We start from the raw sequence: 22,306 nt of genomic DNA on the forward strand, positions 1-22,306 counted from the left end.
GAGGGGCTTGGCTTCTTAGTGGGACTAAGAAATAGGAGGGAGAGCCCCAAGGAAATTGTGAAGCAGGCTGAGCTGGTTCTACTCAACCTTGGCCCATTCATGGACCAGAAAAATTGAAGGAAGGAGGGAGGTAGAGTGGGAGGATTAAAGTAAGGCAGAGTAGGTAATGGTAGATATGATGGACAGAAAAAAAAACAACTGGTGTGAAGTAGACCTTGTTGACTAATGATTAGTGGGTGAAGGAAGGAAGCGAAGGCATCTAGAATAATTTGCACATGTCTTGGCTTAGGTGACGTGTAAATTTATGATGGTTCTGGGGGTATAGAAAGTCGTAAGGAAAAACAACAAGAAAAGGTAGGGGTTTTCTAATTATGGCATACAAGAAAGAGTCCTTCAGGTAAATGGGTATATTGATCCGGAGCTCACGATAAAGGCTTAGGCTACAAATATTCTGATGTGAAACATCAGGAAAGCATTGTGTATATGTTAAGTATACTGAGCAGTGCGCATCTCAGTTGTAAACACGTTACATATACAGATGTTTGAAAGATATACCATCCGACACTTTTCAATAATAACATCAATAAGGCTCACTGACATTCAAATTGTACTGATGTTAAACATGCACAGGAACTTCTCTAAGTATTTAATTTATCCAACTTAATCCACATAAAATCCCGTGGCATGGATATTATTATCCTTATTTTGCAGTAGAGGAAACTCGGGTGGAGAACAGTTAGCTATCACACCCCTATTCTCAGTGTCTTAAGAGGTGGGTTCAGGATTGGTACTCAGGGCTCTGGACTGGGGAGCCCTGCCCTCTCATCACTGGTCATACTGCTAAAGCTGTTGTGCCAAGGGTTACTGAGTGTCCAAAATGCCTCAACTGTTAGTCATCTACATCCTTACGTCCTTCACATAATTAACAGTACAGATTTAATGACTTTTGCACAGTATCTACCACTGGTCCTGGTTTTTTTCCATCTCTCATCCATCTGCCCAAGATCTACAGAAATAGCTAAAATGAACCAAAAGAGTAAGACAACATTTTATAGTTCAGAATCAAGTTGTAGAAAAATCTGTATTTAATTAAAGCACAGTTATTTAAGAAATGTCAGACTGAATGAGAAAATGCTTGAGGCTTCTTGCTTGATCTACTAATGCTGATTTCAGCTGAGGACGAAAGAGATGTGGCAATACCATTACCTATCTATTAGAAATAAAATGAATGAAAATAAGTATCATTAAGTGCAAACCTGCATACAAAATTGAATGAAGGTCAGTGTTTTTCTTATGATAAAACATCCTCATGGATAATTTTTGGTTATTCTAGTAAAAGCATTCTGTAAAACATGGATCGTCTATTCCAATGACTGGTAAGGGAAAGAATCTCACTTACCCACCAGTCCTGCTTACTACCCTCTAAGCAACTGAAAGTTTCTGCTTGTTCACTGCTCTGTCAGGGTGACCCCACAAATCAATGTGCACAACGGGTTTCCTCCCACCTGTTTCACCTGTCACCACCCTCACGCACGATTCTTCTCCGAGGCCTTGAAGCCAAACATAAGGGAAGTAGACAACCTATAAATATGATTAAAAGTCTGAGCTATTGGAGGGACCTGGAGCACAGCTGTGGTAAAGAGAACTGGATCATATAACGCAACCTCTAAATCTGTCATCTCACCTGCTCTATAATTCTAGAAGGACGCTTTTAGATAAATTCTGAAGAGTGATTAGAAATGGCTACAGATTGCAAGTCAGAGATAATTGATGGCTTTAGAAATCCCATAAACGGGGAGCTCTAACATTAAATTATTAAATGTTTAAGATTTTTTAAAAAATGCTTTTCACATAAAATGGTGTTTGGCTGAACTAGAGTGGAGCATAGAGTTATGCAGCCCACATTAGTGGGATAAATTAAAATAAAAATTGTAAAGGATCCTGAACAACTTCAACTTTTTTCTTTTACAGAGCAACAGAAATTTACAGGCATAATGCAGTAGTTATGGCAATGGTAGTGTTTTAATAAAATTTATACTCTTGAAGACATCATTTCCACCCTTAAATCTACTTTTTATTTAGTACTCCACAGGGCAAACGTTAGAACGTTTTTTTCTCTGTAACAGATGAATAAAAATAGTGCGAACATGTCCTTGTCCAACAGCTTGTATATAGTGTAGTAAGATTTTAAAATAAATTAAGTACAAACAAATCAACTGCAATTGAAAAGGAGCCTTGAGTGGATTCAGATTTGATGGCTTTAATTCCTACTGAGGTTATAAGTTCTTCAATAACAGGCCCTTAGAATACAGCTGCTCCCTTTAAAATCACAACTGAACTGACGAAGTGTCAAATATGTTCAAGGTTGGTCTACCATGTGTGTTACATATAGACTCACACACACACATACGTACACATGCACCAACAGCACTGATGCTTTTAGAGATCAACGCCATCTACTCTACTCATTAATATTCAACCTCCTGTGATTTCACCTTGGCCTCCACACTTACAAAGGCCCCTTTGTAAAGACTTGCAAAGATTTCCCATTTCCGGATATACTGGTTACTTAATCATAAACATTATCATGTGTCTTCTTCCTTCCATCTCGAAATGCCCTCCTTTCTTGACTTTATGGTACGAGTCCTCTTGGATTTTTTAATTGCTTCTTGGCTGCTCCTTAGTCTCTTGAGGAATTCCTTTTTTTTTTCTTTCTTTTGTTTGGTCTTTTCTGTATTGTTATTCCATGGGACTCCATTTTGGATGTTTTTAACTTCTTGATCCACATACTCTCCTAGAAAAACTCATTCTCATCCATGATTTCAGCTACTATACATATGCCGTTCATTTCATAATTCGTTTCTCCCTTTTGCTTTACAATTGTGTTTTCAACTGACCACCAGACATTTCTACTTGGATATCTACAGACTCAGAAGATTTGGTACATCCAAAAGCAAAATCTTTAGCTGAACCTCGGAACCATATTTCTCCCTTATTCCCTTTCTCGGTTCATTCTCATTGCATTTATCCAGGCAAGAAAACTGAGACTCACCACTACCAGTTTTACTTGAACTTTTTTGTAAACTCTTACTTATTCTACCTCCTGAATAGGTCTCAAATCTATTATACCTTTACACTTTCATATTCATTACTACCTTCAGAAATTTACACCCATTGATATAACTGTTTTAACGGTCTGCCAGCTAGTTTCTCTGTCTCCAGTGGTCCCCTTGTAATCTACTTTCATCCCGAACCAGGGAATTATAATACGAACATATTGCGTTATTATACATGTAACAGTAGTAACATAACAAAGTAAAATACATAATTATATACACATTTATGATTTCATTTTCTGCTTAAATATTTTCAGTACTTCCTTATCAGCACTCCATCTGTGGGAAAGAAATGGGGAAGAGTTTTATCTGAATCACCCAATGAACTTTTCAAAACTGCACATCACCTTCTAAGACTCTAATGTGTGGCCTCCCCACTCAAGAGTCATTTCCAGAACCAGCTGCTGTTTCTAATGGTTGAGTCTCACTCTAAACTGTGTTAGGGTGTGTGCGCGCACACACACAAACACACACACACACACACACACACACACACACAGAGGAGAATCACCAAATTACTAGATGAAATAAACTCTTATCAATGTGGCAAAGTAAACCCACCACAGACAACCTGGTTACTCTCCACCTCTGTCACCTCGCCTTTTCTAATTAAACGTAAGTATCCCTTGCTTCAAATTTCTTGACTCTCCCATCCTTATCTAGTCTCTCCTTTAGCTACTCACAGCACCTATACTGGGTGAACAGTATCTCCTCCACATTCATGTCCAACCAGAATCTCAGAATATGACCTTACGGGAAATAGGGTCTTCGTAGATGTAATTAGTTAAAGATCTTCAGATGAAACATACTGGATTTAGGGTGGGCACTGAGCCACCCAGCTTCTGGCCATTTGCTACGGCCACCCTAGACGTGAATAGAGCACTTGATATTTGCCTCTATTCACTCACTCGTCTGATTTTATCTGCACAGCCCAACCCCACATCCCCAACAATATTTCAAGCTCTTTAAAGGCAGAAATCTATTTATGTCACCAGTGTCTACAGACACCAGAGAAATACCTACTATATTAACATACAAATATATCCAAAACGCACATTAAAAAGATATCATTTAAAAAGACATTTTGCAGAAAAGAAGCGTACAACGTGGTCTTAAGTTCCTAGAATTGTGAAAATGCAAAGATTTTTAAACTTAACATCTTTTTCTCTCTTTTAGTACATCACATGAACTGTATCAGTTCTTGGCTCCCCGCTTTTTCTTCTCTTATCAAGGGAGTCTATTTGGCAGAAAATGTCTTGGGAAGGGCAATGGATCCAAAGGTAAAAATTCAGCAGTGGAATATAAGACACAAGAAAACAGATACCTGGCACTTGGTCTTAGTGAATCAGACCATCATTATTAAGGAAGGGGTCTAGATGTGTGAACCAGTAAAACACAGTAAGTCTATGAAGTCATAACATCTACAGAAAAAAAGTCGATTCTATTTGTGATTTTTCTGTGTCAGGATATAACACATATTAAGGAGAAATTACTATAATATTAAATTCTATGGAGATACAATAATTATATAAATGGACAGCATGCCACACCAGAAAAACCTATTTGAACACTCCAGACACTCACTGTTGCTGATCTTCAATGACAAATGTGACTCACACCATTAAGAAGGTGGTTTCTTTTCTTCCCTAATATTCTTTCTTTTTTAAAAAGATTAGCAATTTAGATGATATTAACAGCATTATAAAAATGAACAGTTATGATCTGATTTCCCATCAATTGTCTTCTCTGCTCCAGAGAACCACAGCGTGTAGTAAAGAGATAAAATAGTTTATTTTTTTCTTTCCTTTTCCTGGTCTTCAAAGAATCAGTTGGTTTCCACTTCACGTTCAAGTTTATGCAAAGTAGACTTAATTGCCTGTCACTCACATTGGGAAATGTTTCAAATATGTGCTGCTATTTAAAACAGTTTAAAGTTCATAGTTTTCACATTTCCATATTCAATTAAATATAAACGCACTGAAAAGAATAAATTCTCCAATTCATAAAACATGATGTCTAGCCAAGATTTAGGAAAATAAAGTTCCAATAAGTCAAGTTTTCTTTGTTTTTAAAAATCATTCTCCCCATTGGCCAAAATAACCCCAAGAGATGCTGGGAAAGCACATAGCTGACTGAGGACATATACATATATTATAGTTATTCTTCAGAAATGTACAGATCTATTTTCACTTATAAGATAACTGAGCAGATTCCAAAAGAATCTTTTTTCTAAATTTGTTTTCTGACATTTCCCCCACAAAATGGCCCAAATTCTCCTGACATACCCTGGGGCATACCTCAGTCCGCCACTAGAGGGCGGCATTGTAGCTACGGAATTGTAAAGCAGAGCTGTTGACACCAGGAAGGTACCACACCCCCATCTCCTGCAGGCACCCTTCCTAGATATTTTCTTGGGATGAACACTCTAGCAGACATTACTGCTGATTGCACACGTACAAAAATAGCAATTTATATCTGTGCCCACTAACGACTTCTAAAAGAATTGGCAGCTCATCTGGAATAGATGATAACTATAATGAGAAATGATAAATCAGAAATGGTGGCACAGGGGAAAGAATATGCATCAATCAACCACTTACATGATTGAAGAGCCTGGGGTGAAAAAAGAGGGAGGAAAACACAAAACAGTTTAGAGTCTTACAAGGTTATCAACCTAAATCCAGGGATGCATCATATACTGCAATCTTGAATCAGTAAAGAGAGAAGATGAGTGACACAGATTACATGAAAAGAAAGATATTATGTGGTTTTGCAAAATTTATACACACACACACACGCACACACATACACACATACATGTACCTACAAACCTGAAAATGCATTAAGTGCATGGATTTAACAGGGAAAGCCATTCTTCATTCTCACAAATTTTAGACATATTTTTTAGTCTTGTAAACTTGCCTTTGAAAACTGTCACAGAAGAAATCCTTGAGACTTCCCCTCAAGAGAAAGATGGAAAATGGAAGCTTGAAATTTCCCTGCTTACCACGGAAGTTCCCCAGACAACTCAGATCTTCAGTGTTGCATCAGGGAAGAATGTCATCTGTCACTTCCTAGTTCAAAGACTGGATTCTCAGAGCCTCTGTTTCCTCCACTATGAAAACAGGTTGTAAGATTTACCTCACACAGTTGTATGAGGATGAAACAGGTTATGATTATAGAAACAGGTGAATACAGAGAATGGCACAGAGAAATTCCACAAATCCTGCTTTTTCTGCATCATCCCTTCTGAAACCCCATTACGATGTCAGTATCTTCAAAGGGTCACAATCTCAGACCAAAATTGCAAAACACAAAGGAATGAGAGGTAGGATACAGATTTTTCTGTCTACTGCTACTGCCATCTTTAAACACAATTGTATTTATATGACCTACATAAAAAAAGAGAGAGAGAGAGATCTGACAAGTAGAAAGTATAGTAATAAATGTGGAGTATTCCAAGTATTTCATTTGATCAACACAGTGTCTCTAGTCACATCCCCCACACTTCACCCCACCTCTGGCCTCCATTTTCACTGCCCTCCTATTTCCCTACCGCATTTGGTACATGGAAGCCCAGAAGAATTAGATATCACCCCAGACACCCTTTCACTCCACTCTGGAATAATGACGTGAAGGGGACGGGTGCAGTTGTTAAAGAATTTAAAATTCCATATGGAGAAATACTTGTCACCAAAATATATCCATAGCTATATGAAAATCTTTCATTCCTGAAGTGTCTTACATCTATAAATTTTATACATTTGAATATTCACACGAGTTTTTTTTTTAATTTCCATTGAAAAAAGCAAATTATTGGGCAACTAGGAAGTAAAAGTACTTGCAAATATTCCACTTTCTCTTCTAATGGTTAGATATTTTCACAGCTGCTACAAACATCTTCAGTGTAGAACTTTCTGTGCTTGTGTGGGAGTGGAGGTGACTGAGAGCAGGGGGGTTGAACGCCCCTAATCCCAGGCAGCTGAATTCCCCAAATGCTTCGGCTGCCTGGAATCTTCTCTTACTTGTGGACACATGGCAGAGATGAGGAGTTCCTCCATCCTTACTTTAGTCTTTGTGTTCCTCAATTTTGCTCCCCAACAGAGTTGACTTCAGATGAATTCTTGAGAACACAAAGTCCTGAGCAATGTACCATGTGTTCTGACTTCTGATACCACTTATACACAACATTCATAGATTAAAAACAGCAATTTTCTCTCTCTGAAAAAAAAAAAGTTTTTTGTTATACTGCAACCCCGTTGGAATCTCTAAGAAGTCTCTGTTTAAAGATTTAAGAATATATTTTATATTGAGATTTTCCCTGTGCTCTTGACATTTCTAAAAGAGTGCAAGGTGTTGAGTCCAAATGATTCTTCCATGTATCTTTTCTTGTTGCTTAAAATGAGCCCTGGATTAAAGTCAGGAGATACAGATTAAAGTACAAACTCTGCTTTATTGCAATACTCCTCTAGGGGAGATACTGGGGGTGGCTTGGTGATGGAGATAAAGTCAAGAGAAGTCATTAGACTCTGGATGTATTCTGGCATTAGAGCTGACAGGAATTGTTGATGGAACACAAGTGGGTTGTGAGATAAATAACACAAACAGGAATTATTCCAATCCCACCGGCCACAAGCAAGTGTTAGAACAGAGTATTGATTTATTGAAATGTGGATGGGCAGACTGTGACAAGATCAAGTACTAAGGTTAGAATCAGGAATTTGTTTTCGATCCTGTTAAGTTTAAGGCGTCTATTAGGCATGTAAATGGAAGTTCTGGGCTAGAGATGCAAGTCTGAAGTTGAGGAGATTGGTCAGGACGTGGCATTTCCAATGTACAGATGACATGTAAAGACTATGGAAATGAGTAATAAGTCAGGAAATTTGTGACAAGAGGAAAGAGAAACAGTCTGTGGTTTGAGGATATGCCAATGTTTAAAGATTAGAGACATGAGGAATTAGCAAAGGAAACAGAGAAGGAGTGGACAAGGCAGGAGGAGAAATGAGGTTAACTGGGGTCTAGGAGACCAGTCAATCGAAGCTGCCAGCAGGACAGAGCAACTGCTGCATGACTTGCTTCTGACGGGGGGAGAAGGGGTCTCGTTTGTTGACTCTTCTCTTCCCTGCTTAGAATTGTTTGTCCCAGATGAAAACACAAAAATATAAACTTTGCCTTTGGTAGTGTGACCTTAGAGTCGCTTAATCTTGAATTATTAATAATTATTAATAAACATGAATTATTTCCCTCCTTTTAGATGGAAACAGGATAATACATTTACTATTCACCGAGGGTACAAAAATTAGCCTCGCAGATGATAAAACTGCATTTCAAAAAAAATGAAAAGCAAAGGAAAGGTCTGAAAAGATTTCCTGCCACCTCAGAAAGAGTTGCAAGAGTTCACATTAAGCGCCCCGATTTCCTACTTTCACTGAGATACACAGCAGCCAGGTGCTTCCTGCCCCGTCTCCAGTAACTGCCAGCCCCGTTCCCCCAGCCTCACAGGGCACATTCACTGAGCTCAATAGTGAGAAAGGCTGAATACTTTCCAAACATCTTTTTTTTTTTTTTAATTCAGTTGCTCAGGACCAATGATACGTGTAAGGCAGAAGAAAGTCTTGACAATAGAGAAGAATGTTAACAATCCTAGGAGTCGCAGCATTGACCTGTGTATTGTGACTGACCCAGATTGAATGTGTATCGCAGCCCTCCGAGTAAGGTTTCCTGATAAGGATGCAGGATTCAGGTTCTGGTGGTGCTGCTGTTGCTGTTTGTTTATTTTTTATGACGGGGACAGGTATTTTAGATGGGTAAAGTAGATCAAAAGATAGAACCTTGGAACGGTAAAATAAATAAGTCACGAGGATGTAACATACAGCATGGTGACTACAGTTAATAATACTGTATTGACGATTTGAAAGTTGCTAAGAGACTAGATCTTAAAAGTTCTCATTACAAGAAAAAAAGGTGTAACTGTGTGGTGATGGATGTTAACTAGACTTAGTGTGGTGGTCATTTCAAAATCTATAAAGCAAATGAATCATCATGCTGTGTACCTGAAACTAACATCATGTCATGTACAAAATATACCTCAATAAAAAAAAAAAAAGTATTTTTAGAAACAAGAAGTGAAATACTTTCCATCCTATGTCCTTCACTATAAAATCATAGACTCCTGGATTTTTTTTTCAAGTCAATCACAAGAACGAACTAGCCCAACCTCTTGAAATAACCAGTCAGCATTTTCACAGCACAACTGGTTGAGGTGAAACTGGTACTAGTGACCAAAGCCACTAACTCCACATTCAGCATGTGTGATCGAGTTTTTGCTTTGTGGTTTTTTTTTTTTTTTTTTTTTTCCCGTCATTAAAACATTTTGGCGCTGGGTTTAAAGCATAGTCACTTGTTAAACCACTTAAATCCTTTTTCATTTGATTCTAACTTTAGTTTTCTCTTCAAATGTACTTCTTCTCAGGTAGCTCTAAAGCTAAGCGAGATGATTATTTGTAAACTGCCCCCCTTGACTGTGGGATCTGAAACCTTTCTAACCTATTGAAACCTCAATTTCAAACTCAAGGACGACAGGGTCTAGTCTAGGTGGTCTGCCATGGTATTTCTCCCATGGGGTGAGCATTCAATAAACACTGGAAATGTTTTTTTAATTGTAAAATGAAATGAAAATATTTTGAAATGAGATGAAAAAGGTTTTTCAATACTTTCTTCTAATTATCCGATGGCTTACATTTGTATTTCCTTTGAATCTTTAACTAAATGTCACGCTTTCAGGGAGAGCGACTCAGGCTATCCTAGTTGAATGGAAATTCCCCACCATTTAACCCTCCCTCCTCTGATGCATTTTTCTCCTTGGTGCTGATCTCATCATATGTATTTTCCCCAATTTTCTTCTTTCTTGTCTGTCTCCCAATACGAGGCTCTGTCGGACAGATAATCTGGGTCTCTTTTGCACACCAGGGGAGAGGACAGTGCCTGGGCTGTGACACTGCTCAGTCAGTCTTTGTCGCGTGGAACTAGTGAGTGAACAGAACAACAAATACTTCCTTCTTGTCAAAGGAGATGGTCTACATCCCCCCGCTCCCTGAAAGGCAGAGCATATGTGAGGGCGTAGAAAGATGATCTCAGAGAGTCAGAGAGAGAAAAACACAGATGCTTCTTAGCGTGAAGAACCACCCAGAATGCAAGTCAGACTCTCTCCTTATAACGTGAGAAAGCACTCTGTGAGCGACTCCTTGGGCTGAGGGTAAGGCGGAACATACAAGAGAAATGAATGGGTAGGGTTAGGCACGCTGGGAATGATTTAGGAAAAGGAGAAGAGTTTGCTGTTTTTAAATTCTTTGCTTGTTAAAAGTGTCTTCCATGACTTTGGATAAAAGATACATATTTTTGTTCTTCACTTGTAGAAAAAAAAAGATTAGAATGCAATTATTAACTAGAGTAAACACACACATATACATACGTATATACGTACATTTTTTCATTTATGTCTGGAGTGGAAGTTTTAACAATTTCAAAAATCAGGGCCAAATTAGAGAATGCTGCTTCTCACCATTATGATGGAGATATTAGCAAAGGACTGAAGCCATCATTTCCCACTGGTAGAAATCAACACTCAGAGAAGTGCGTCTCACTTGCAGGAAGTCCCGCACCCTGTCCTAAGAGGGTCTCAGGCTGACGGTCCCTGTGTGGACGTCACCACGCTCTGCGCCTGCCTCGCATACTTGCACGGGTACCACAGCTGAGACAGTGGAATTTCTTAGTTGGTCAGTGTTTCCAGGGTTGATTTTTCAAACTGAATCTTTTTTGAAATAGCAAATGCCCTAAAGTCCTAGCACATGCTTTTTAAAAAAAGCACACATGATAACCCAGAACCCACTTAATAAGCACTAATCAGCATTAGGATGACAGCCATACGTATGGGGTTCTTACTCTATTCTAGGCATTTTACAACCTATGAAATTATTCTTAATGCGCCGTGTTATAGTCGTAAGCAAGAATAAGAGAAATCTGCTACTTGCTCAAGCTCTGACAGAGCATATGCAGGAAAACAATTTCCACCCTCATTTGCATCCAACCTGGGAGCTGAAGAGATAAAACCAACACATACAAAGTTAAAATATAAATAGACTTTTATAGCAAGCAGTTCAAAACAACACAGAAAGTAGAAAGTGTATTTTCTACATGACAAGTCACTCAAAGGGACAAGATTAACTTAGTATCATTGCTGTTGTCCTATAATCACGGATAAAGATGCTACAGAAGAATGAGGATGCCATGCCCTTGGGTTCTGCGCTGACTACTGGCAAGAGGGCAGCTGAGACAGTGCCATGGGCGTGACGTTAGAAGGACATTTCAAGGCTCACCTCTGGCACTTGGGTCTTATAACTGATCAAGTCACTTTGTCACCCGGGCTCTCTATGCACATGTAGAAATCAAGGAATATTACATGTTCCTAGAGCACATATTGTGAAGAATAAATGAAATGATCACTGTGAGAGTCCCTTTTAAACTGTTACTCACGATACAAATGTGAGGTTTTATTATAATATGAGAAATAACATGTTCGTTTTTAATTTCAGTATGAGACATTAGCACTTCCACATGAATGAAGTTTTCTCTCACATCTTTGTTTTGCTAGTACAGTAGAGAATGCTTGTTTTCAGTTGCTTTCCGAAAAACTGAAAGCCATAAAAATGTAGCTACAGTAACACATTTTTCCATTTTAAAAATGTTTATACATTTTTCTTATAGAAATCTTAGGAAACCAAGGCAAATCACAAAGAATACAAAAATAAAAATCAACTCAAATCTTACCACTAATATACAGTGACTGTCAACATTTCTGTCTATATTCCTCCATTGTTTTCTTTGCAGATATAACGATTTTCTGTTTTTAGTTTCTTTTTAACACAGAAGGTTGGGCTATGTTTGCATTTTTGTGACTTTTTTCAATTATGAAATATTATGACTAACTCATGTAAATATTCTATAACATAAAAAATGCATGTAGGCCCCCGCTTGAAGGCTCTAGAGAATAAGCCATGGGTTGAACTGATAAATAAACAAGCTGTGAGGAATGTCATGTATCCAGTATGGACGGCTGGATAGCCAATGACAGGGAAGATCCTCAGAGGAGGACCACCTAAGACAGGCACAGGCACCTGGATAAGAGATGGCCTACTTAATGAAGTTTCGTGACGAACTTCCAGATAGTCTGTCCTTGATCATGTAACATCCTGTGCTTACTGCAGGAAGTTGGGGAACTAAATAGATTAAGATTATTAAGATTGTCATAACTTAGATGATATGTGAGGCATCGTGCATGTCCTATATAAACCCTCTTCCAAGAATCAATAAACAGAGAACTGCTTTGCTTCTCTCCGCACGGTGTTCGTATGTACATGATATCGCGCCACCGACAGAAAACTTCATTATGTACTTCATATGTACATAATTTCTACATTTTCCATTTATTCATATTACAAATAATATTGCAGGAAACAGCCATTAAGAGAAATATTTGCCCATTCCAAGTCTCATGTGTCAAGATGATGTTTTAGAAGTAGAAATGCTATGTCAAAGTGCAAAGACATGTTCAAGGTCCTTGCTATTTACTGCCAATTTTTTCCTGAAAGATTAAAACAAATAATAACTTTAGCAATGTCTTAAGATATCTATTTCTCTTTTATTACTACCAACCACTGTAAACCTTTGGAAAAAAAGTTGCCAATTGATAGGGAAAAGTTATTAGCTTGCATGTAAATATATACAAATAGCTATGTGTATGTATATATGCACAAATATATATACAAAAATGTATATAAATATTTGACTTAGCACAGATACTACTACTGGCCAGTGTTTTTCTTCTAAATTAGACTGATACAGTGTCTTTCTTCCACAAAGTCTGTTTTTTTTTAAATCAACTTTGCCAAAATATTTTATTGATGTATAATATCAATCTCCTCTCCCACATCTATCTCAGGCTCATCTCTCTATCAGGTGATATGTCATCTTGATAAGGGGACATATTTCATTTCTTTAAGAAAGACTGCAAAGACTATAAAATCAGTTACTTTAAAAGGCTAGAAACCCAAATTCAGAATAGACAGAGTATAGACAGATGTATAGTTATAGATACCTCTGTGTGTGGATATGGTTATGGAGATAAAAATTGGTACTATCCTGATGCTAGTCTTAATCCTGCTCGACCTTTAGGAACAGTTACTGTTATTGCATTCTACTTACTTATTCAGCCAGGTTTTCTGAGTGCCTGGTCTACCCCTCTGTGAGGTTAGCCATCTCTTACCGCTGTTTCAGCTCTTTCATAGCACCGAGAGTGACTGTTTACTTCACGTCTCTGTGTCCTGTAGGGATAAATGAAATCTGGCCTGGAACAATTGAATTCCAAGTTTGGCCAAGCCATCATGATAAAATCCAGCTGTGAACAGGTCTGGAGAACTGCCTCGTGTGACTCTTCAAGTCTGCCCTCATCCTCCATATCCCATTTGGGAAGTTATTAAAATCATAAATCTGAGCCCTAGAATGACAGCATTTTAGGATTATCTTAAGATATTTCTCCCTTTCCAGAGAAAGACCACAACGATCAAGGAGTTAAAGTGACTTGTTCACAAGGCAGCTGAGTAATGAGCCAAGATTAACAGACCAATTCCTAGGCTATTTATTTATCTTTCCACTAAAGTTCCTCTGGTTTTCTGCTCTTCCTAAGAAGGTCTTTTCCAATCCTGTTCATTAACCAAACTCCCGAAGAGCATCTGACTTTTTGTCAAGTGGATGTGTTTTCCTCAAGGATCGTCTTGTGCAGAGCTGGGGATAGGTCTTCTGGGTGAACTTCCTTAAATAGTTCTTTCCTCAGATCATACTAGGTTTGTTGTAGTGTTAAATTTGGTAACAGGAGATAGAATGGAGCATTTCCTGTTGTCCTTGAATTATAGCTAAGGCTCAGTGCTTTGGATAAAGGGGCCTACATTCTAAAGAAAGCCACCAACAATGGAGCCAGACGTCTTCCAACGTCATTTTGGAGGTAGCAGAACTGGCACTGCTGCCACCAGCCACCCTCTTCCTAATAGCAATATAAGAAAAGAACAAGGGAGCTGCATGGATTTGGGGTGAGATGAGGGAAACGAGACCTCAGTAAGGTGCTGCATGTGAAATACAATGTTTATGGTGGTGCTTCTCCTGCTGAAGGCAAATTGAGAGTGAGTTCTGGGAGAAGAGCTTGAAAAGATGAGCGAGACTGCAAAAAGAGGAGCCTATTACTTCTCCCCAGCTGCTTGCTTTAGGAGATGCAGATTTTGCATGTTCATCATGCTGCTGTCATTGGAGGCAAAGAACAGGGGAAGATTGTTGGGGGTCCTTGTCATGTGTCTCTTGTACTTTGGGTGTTACTGGAACGTAAGACATGTCCTGACACATAAATCTGTAAATTCCTGGAGACAGAAGGCCTTTTGAGCAGCCATTGCCAGCAGGCAAAGAAATCATAGTGAAATAAACCTGGGATTAAGATGGGGGCAACCCCTTATGCCTGTTTCAGAGGGCACAGAAGAGGAGCTCAGTGTTCACATGGTTCCATGGGAATGATCATGGATATGAGAAAAGAAAGAGACTGCATGCTTCTGAGAAAGTAAAAAGCCAAGTGAGATACTCTCCCCCAGAGACTGTATGGAGAGTGAAGGCGTGAACACTCCGTGGAGGGCGCTAGGATTGAGCTGAACCCTACTCATGAGAACCAGGCGTGGCATTTTAGGGCCATGCTAACACAGCTCAACAGAAGCAGATGGAGACAGAGCAAAGCAGAGTGAGATGAAAAGCAAGAACAGGAAACCAATTATGTAGGATAATCCCTGCCTCTCCAATCCTTCCTTCCTTCTTATCACAAACATCAGGAAACTAGATTCAGAAAAAGGAGAAAAGAGAGAAGAGAAACCACAGATCTGCCCTCTCTACTCTCCAAGTTTCTTAAAACACAACCAGCCAGGAACAGGGCTACTTGAGAGCCTGAGATTAACTAGATTGAATTTTTACAAAAGTAGCCCAACAAGTTGGAAGGGAAAGAGAGTTTTAATACAATGTAGTTGAAAGTAATAATTGAAAATACGTAAGTTTCTTGTAAAGGTATGAAATGTTTATATTTTGTTTTTATTTCATTCCTTTCAGTATCTGATAGCATGTAAGTACCTCATAAAAATATGTTGGGTTTAACTGAATTTGTATAAAAAAAGATATTCGGATGAAATTTGGGGGATTTCTACCTAAGAAGATAAAAATAAGAACTTTAGAAACAAAATTAAGAGAGACTAACAGACTCACTGGATAAAATCAGGAGCATTTTATCTACAAGGTGTATCTATTAGATTAAATAGTTAATAAACAAAACTAGCAAGATTAGCAGAGAGGTCTAGCATAAACACAATCCTTAATAAACGATAGTTCTTTTCACTATGAAACTCAATGCTTCTACTTGCTGTGAGTCGTAAATACTATGCACAGATTCAAGCATGATTTCTTCTTCGAGACTAGGAAACTGACATACGGTGTAAGCAGCCTTTCCTTTTCACTGGTTTAAGTCTCCTACTCTCATCCTCCGATCCTTATATCCTCCTGGATGTGTCATAAGGAAAAGTGCCAAAGCCAGCACGTCACACTCATCCCCCCACCCCCATCCCCATCCCACCACCTCTTTATCTTGCTCCTGTATCCCTGCCTCGTCCACCCTGTTACTCAACCCAGAAAACCTGAATTCATCCTAAATCTTTTTGTCCCTCAGTCCCACATTCCAGTCCCTCACCGAGTCCTGTCTGCTTTACCTCAAATATTTTTCACGCCCACCAGCTGCTCTCCGCCTCTACTGTGGCTACCTCAATGCAAATGGCCATTATCCCTTCTAACCAATATATTTCTGTCTCGGCTTTGGTTCTCTTACATCCATCCTCTAAACATCACCCACAGAGTTCCATGGCACGACCCTACTCAAGAACTTCATTTAGTCTCTGTCACTCAAAGTTTAAAGACCAAAGTCTTGAGAATGGCATCACTAGGAAGTTATTCCTCTCAATTCAATTCCTATTCTCTCCATCTTGTACCTTAGTCTCTGGAATTCAGCATTTTTGGATCACATGCATCTAGTATACCTATATATATATATGTTACATGGCACTTTTTTTTGTTCAAGTATTTCCTCCAAAGCCCTGACTACATTTTACCGAGTTCCAGGATTACCTAGGAGAATGTTCCTGCATCCCTGCGTTGGACGGTGTGCCCACTCGCCTGCCTTTACCTCAGCACAGCACAATAACTTCGTGCTTCCTCCCTAACTCCATTCTAAGAGCTTTTATTGAAGGGCCAATATTTGACACCTTTCTAATTCAAGTACCTCACTCAAAAAGAGAAATAAATAAAATGCTAAACTGATCTATTAGAAAGTAAAAGCAGAAGATAGCATGCATAAAGCCCTTTCAGCGTGCAGACACTGTGCTAATTGTCTAAGTGTTGCCTCATTTAATCTTTATAAATCCCCTATCAGGTGGGTGGTCTTGTGAATCACACTTCACAGAAAAGGAACATGAGGGGAATGAGGTTAAGTAACTGGTCTAAGGTCACACAGGCACTACGGCTAGAGCCTTAAGCGCTCCACTGACAGGCTGCTTCATGATTTGCAAAATGACTTTCTGTAAATGACTAAACTGCAGATTCACAAGACGAAATAGCTTGCCCCGATGGAAAGACCGTTTCTGGGAATGAATCAGTTGTTGCTTTATTTTTGTAATGCAAGACCCCTTCCCCACTAGACAAGGGTGTACTTCTCTCTACACCATTTCGTCCTGCTCAGCTTCACCGGCCATGGGGCTGTTAGCTTCCTTTATCCTGTACTGAAATGACAGGCTTGAATGCTAAATCCCTAGTCACAGAAAGAAATAAACAGTGGACAGGTAAATTGCTAGGATCAAACCCATGAATTAATTTGACCCCTGCCTCAAGAGAATTCCGGTTATAAATAGTAAGCAAACCCTCAAATAATACCCCTTGGCTTCTGAGAACAGTTAAATATAAAAGAGCAGAAGCAAACATAAACCTGAAAACCCCTTCAGAGGATCTGCAGGTATGATGAACAGCTAGTGTAGAAATGGAGGCGCTGAATGCTGTCAGACAGGCCTTGAAAGTCAATTCTATCAGGAGCACCTCAGAAAACAGCACTTATTGTAAACAAGTACAGAACATTCCTCACGGAAGTTATTTTGAAGGACTTTTGGGCTTCTCTGTGACTGCATTTTAAGGTTTTAAAGATGTTTTACTAAGCATAAAAATCCAAAGTGGAGTTGAAACTGTAAACAGATTTTTGTCATCATGGAGAACGACTTCTTAGGGGAAAAAACAGACGTCACGGTAGCACACCAGTGCTTTCAGACAGACTTCCAGGACTTCCCAAACAAAATCACAACCCAGACATAAAAAGTGAAAAACCACCACAGCAGGGCCATGGGAAAACACCGAAGTGCTTGGCAACCTGGAAAATGACGCTGATGTGATGGGGAGGCCTGGGGTGGACGACCAGGCAAGGTAACCGCGGGGCCGCGGTGCAGACGGGCTTGCAGACCAAATCAACGTGGTTGAGTCACAGAGCTTGCTGGCTCAGTCTCCAACACACAGCAGCCAGCAGCGGGGGAGAGGGTAAGTTAACACACTTCAGAGAGGGCACGAGAACTTCCGCAGCCCCTCTCCATGCTCACTTGTCCTGAAAGACTCACGGTTGTCTGGTGTCTAAGCCCTTCTTTACTAGAGCTGGGAAGGCAGAAACCAGGTGCCACAAACTGTGTGGCTCAGATAACAGAAACTGTCTCGCGGTTTTGGAGGCTAGGGGGTCAAGGCAGCGGGGTCGGTGTTTTCCGAGGGCTGTGAGGGAAAATCTGCTCCATGTCGCTGTCCCAGCTTCTGGGGGGGTTGCTGGGGACCTTTGGCTCCTGCGTCACCCTGCATCGCTCTGCCTTCATCTCCTCGTGGTGTTCTCCCTGTGTGCATGTCCGTGTCCAAATCTTCCCTTTCTATAAGGACCCCAGTAACATCAGACTAAGGGCCCACTCTACTCCAGTATGACCTCCTGGTAAGTAGTTGCAGCTGCAATGATGTTACTCCCTAATTAGGCCACCTTCTAATACTGGGGGTTAGAACTCCAACATGTTAATGTGCGTGTGTGGTGGGGGAGGGCAGGGTACGATGGTTAATTTTATGTGTCGACTTGACTGGGCCATGAGATGCCCAGATACCTGGTTAAGCATTATTTCTGAGTGTGTCTGTGAGGGTGTTTTCAGAAGAGATTAGCATTTGAATCGGAGGCTTCAGGGAAGCAGAATGCCCTCTGCAAAGTGAGTGGGCACCACCCAACCCACTGAGGGCCCAGGAAAAAAACCAAAAGGGGGAAGAAAGTTGAATTCTCTCTCTCTCTGCCCTGCTGCTTGAGCAGAGACACCGGTCTTCTCCTGCCCTTGGACCATATCATCAGCCCTCCTGATACTCAGACCTTCAGACTCGGACTGGAACTTACACCACCAGCTCTCCTGGGTCTCCAGTTTGCAGACAGCTGATCACGGGACCTCTCAGCCTCCTAAACGGTGAGAGCCAGTTTCTTACAATCAATCAATCTCTCCCCCACCCCTTGCTACTACTAATATTCTACCGTTTCTCTACAGAACCCTAACAAACACACATCCTAAGACCCAATGTTTTTATCTGTAAAATGACACCAACGGGTAGGAATCCAAAAACTAAAAAGCTATAGGTCAGTGGGTTCCTACCTACTGGTGTTATTTTACAGACGAAAACACTGGGTCTTATCATTACAGCTCTTCAGTGATTCTGCCAGAGGTATGAAAATTCTGTCACCGAACTGCAATCACCCAGAAAGTCTCTTCATCCATTATTATCAAGTGGTCTGGTTCTTATATCAAAGGTGACACTGCTCACCTCCACCAGGAAGGAACATGGCAGCAGGTTTCATATCCATAAAATTATAAAAGTCTTGTGAGGCTCAAAGGGAGATATGGTGTCTATTTTACAAATGAGACGAAGGAAGGGAGACTGGGAGAAGAGACAGAGCTTTTCAAGAGGAGTTTTTGATCAGTTCTTTGCAAATACTGAAGAAGAGCATGCTTCCTGTGGGTCTCGGCTTAGCAGTCTATTTTCCTTTTGTTAAACATTGATTTTTATGCCACAGGAACTGTGACACATCATAAAATCTGTGCGGCACCTAGAAAAGAGTTCTTCTCAGTAAAGATAAAACACCGCAAAGAATAATGAGATAGAAACTATAACTCAGAGCATTTTCTAAGTCTCCAGTATTTGGAAATCCACAGCATAGGTGCAAAAATAACGCATTAACGTTTAACAGCACAGAGGTTAAAGTTATATATAAAGAGAAATACCTAGGTCATGGTTTGTCCTAGAAAAACCCTTGAAGAAATTACAATTCTCTTTCTACTTTCCTGTCTGCATGTCCTTCCTCTGCCCTGGAAGTCTTTCTATAGACCTCAGCCTTTATTTGGTAAACGTGTAAAGACATTAATTAATAGCTCTCATGTTAACTGCTAAAGGTTCAAGTTAGTTCTCAGCACGTTTGCATGTCAAAAATCACCCACAGATGCTGGTTCCAACGCCAGGGATCCTGATTCAGCAAACCTGGGACTGTGTTTAGCTAAATTATAAAGAAACTTCTGTGGGTAAACTTGACGACCAGTCAGCTGAGAACCTCTGGTTAATCCCTTCGCAGCTAGCATAGTAATCCGCAGTCAGACAAATAAAAAAGTGCTCTTCCAAGCCACGCAGCCCTCATTGTTCCCCAGAAGAAAGGTAACCACATATTTTTGCTCAAAGCTCTATCATTAAGATCTCTTTGCGCATACACCACAAGATGTGATTTATCTCATTTACAGATTATCTATTTGCAATACTGTGTTAATATATTTTAGTGATACAAAACCTACACAAAGGAGAAATTTAAGATGACGAGATAAAATGAGTATCTTTGGCAGTAAATGGATCCTCTTGAAGAACACAAGTCACCTTTGCTGCCACTTGTACTCGCACGGCACCGGACAGCGTCCAGGGCATGCTCACGTCCACCATCACATCTGATGGTCAAACGCTGCGAGAATAGGGTGAGCTAATGCTAATCATCTGTCAGAGGGGTGGGCACTAAGACCCAGCCAGGACGTGTTCAAGTTCACACAGTCAAAGATGGTGGGACTAAGACCAAAATCGCAGTCTTTTGTCTCAAAATTGAGCGCCTCATAAGCCAGGGCTCAGCTGGTGAGGCTGTAAGGATTGTGTCTGATTCCTCTTCTGATCTATAGCAGGAGACAGTAAAGCGTTGCTTTTTGACTGCACTGACTTTAGAGATGAATAGAGCTGCCTGCTGGAATTGTATGTGGCACCCGATGTGGTAAGAATTGAATAAAATGGCATAGGCTACTTACAAACAAACAAACAAGAGAGCTTCTATGCACTATCTGTACTGCAACATACTGGTTCTGAACCTGGGAGGAATTCTGTTCCTGGGGCGACATTTGGCCATGCCAGGAGCTTTTTTTGATGGTCAAAACTGGTGAATAAAGGAAAAGCTACTGTCAACATCTAACGTTTAGAGGCTTGCTCACCATCCTACTATTTTACAATGAGCAGGACAGCACACCAAAAAATAAAAAGGTATCTGGCTCAAAATGTCAACAGGACTAGATTGAGAAACCCTGTTGCAGTAGATCTGAAAGTTTTACTTATGAATCATTGTATGCGGCTGATGAAATCTGTATAGCCTCCCGGAGAACACAAATAAGCACCCCAAATATTGCACACTTCCAGGGTGTTTACTGACTTGCTGAAGTGAATTCATGCACCGCAGTGTGAGAATCTTAGATCTACAGAGTGAGAAAAACAATAGGTCCCAAGACTTCCACTGAATCGACTTTGTTTTTTATTACTCCTCAGAGACGTGAGTCACTGTAGGACCTGTTCTGGGACTCCTGTTATTAAACCCGAAAGTCCCAAGTTCCCAAGCAGCCTGTGGCTCTGAATGTCTGAGCGCTTTATGGGATATTAAAGTCATTCGTTACCTAATCAAGTCATATTTGAACATTTTAATTGAGAAGGAGGTTCATATACTCTCACTCCACAAGACATTTTTAATTAAAAAGTAAAAGGCCACTAATCTCAAAGTGGACTTGGTGGGTTATTTTATTTCTTCTAGTCCTTTTGAGAGAGATTAGAGGATTTGGTTCATAAAGTATCTCAGGCAGTGATTAAAGGGGCCCCTAGTGGGTTATAATACTTCATCTCATAAGGATAAGAATGAATATTCTAGTAAAGGCTTGTCACCTGACTTTCTGAATTTAGGAGTCAGGGGGGAATTTCTAAAGTAGGTAATTTGTCTTCAGTTACCTTACTGTCTCTTTCTCTGCCCTTTCTCCCATTTTGAGCCACAATTATTTCTGCCCAGTTCCTCCGCACTCCCCCACCAAAATGCCAGTTAACAAATTCAAGCCATGGGTACTTTTTCCAGTACTGAAGCTTAAAAAAAATCATGGAATGAAAGTTGTTCTTATGTTCCAACTGTTAAGCGTTATAAGCCTAAATATGGGGTTAAGAAATATCTAGGAACTGGAGGTACCTAATCTAACAGCATGAAATAGTGGTCCTGCCAAAGACATATACTGATTTTTTTTTTAAATATAGCTTTAAATGTAGGCTAAACCCTACAATATCGTGTATATATATAGTGATCACATTTTATCTTCACTAAAAGAAGTCAAACATTTCTTTATCTATTAGTATCTATTAAATGACTTATGAATAAAATTTACAGTTAAAAAATTACCATTTTTATTACATTGCATTACATTTTACTAGTTGAAATCTAATTTGATACCTCCCTTGTTATTTGGAGTTAACAGCATGGCATTTTCTGCATCTTTATTTAAATTCAACAAATATTTTTAGAGGTTTATTATCTGCAGGATCTTAAAATCCTAAAATCTCCCCAGTCCTAATTAGGTACAGTAATAAAAATCATTCAAAAATACACATACAACATTAAAAAGAAAGCAGAACTTGATTCAAAAGATAAGCAAAAGCATTAAAATATCACTTAAATAAAGATACCCTTATTCAAGTCT

The sequence above is a fragment of the Camelus dromedarius genome, chromosome 7 (assembly GCF_036321535.1).
Source record: "Camelus dromedarius isolate mCamDro1 chromosome 7, mCamDro1.pat, whole genome shotgun sequence".
Classification (NCBI taxonomy): domain Eukaryota; kingdom Metazoa; phylum Chordata; class Mammalia; order Artiodactyla; family Camelidae; genus Camelus; species Camelus dromedarius.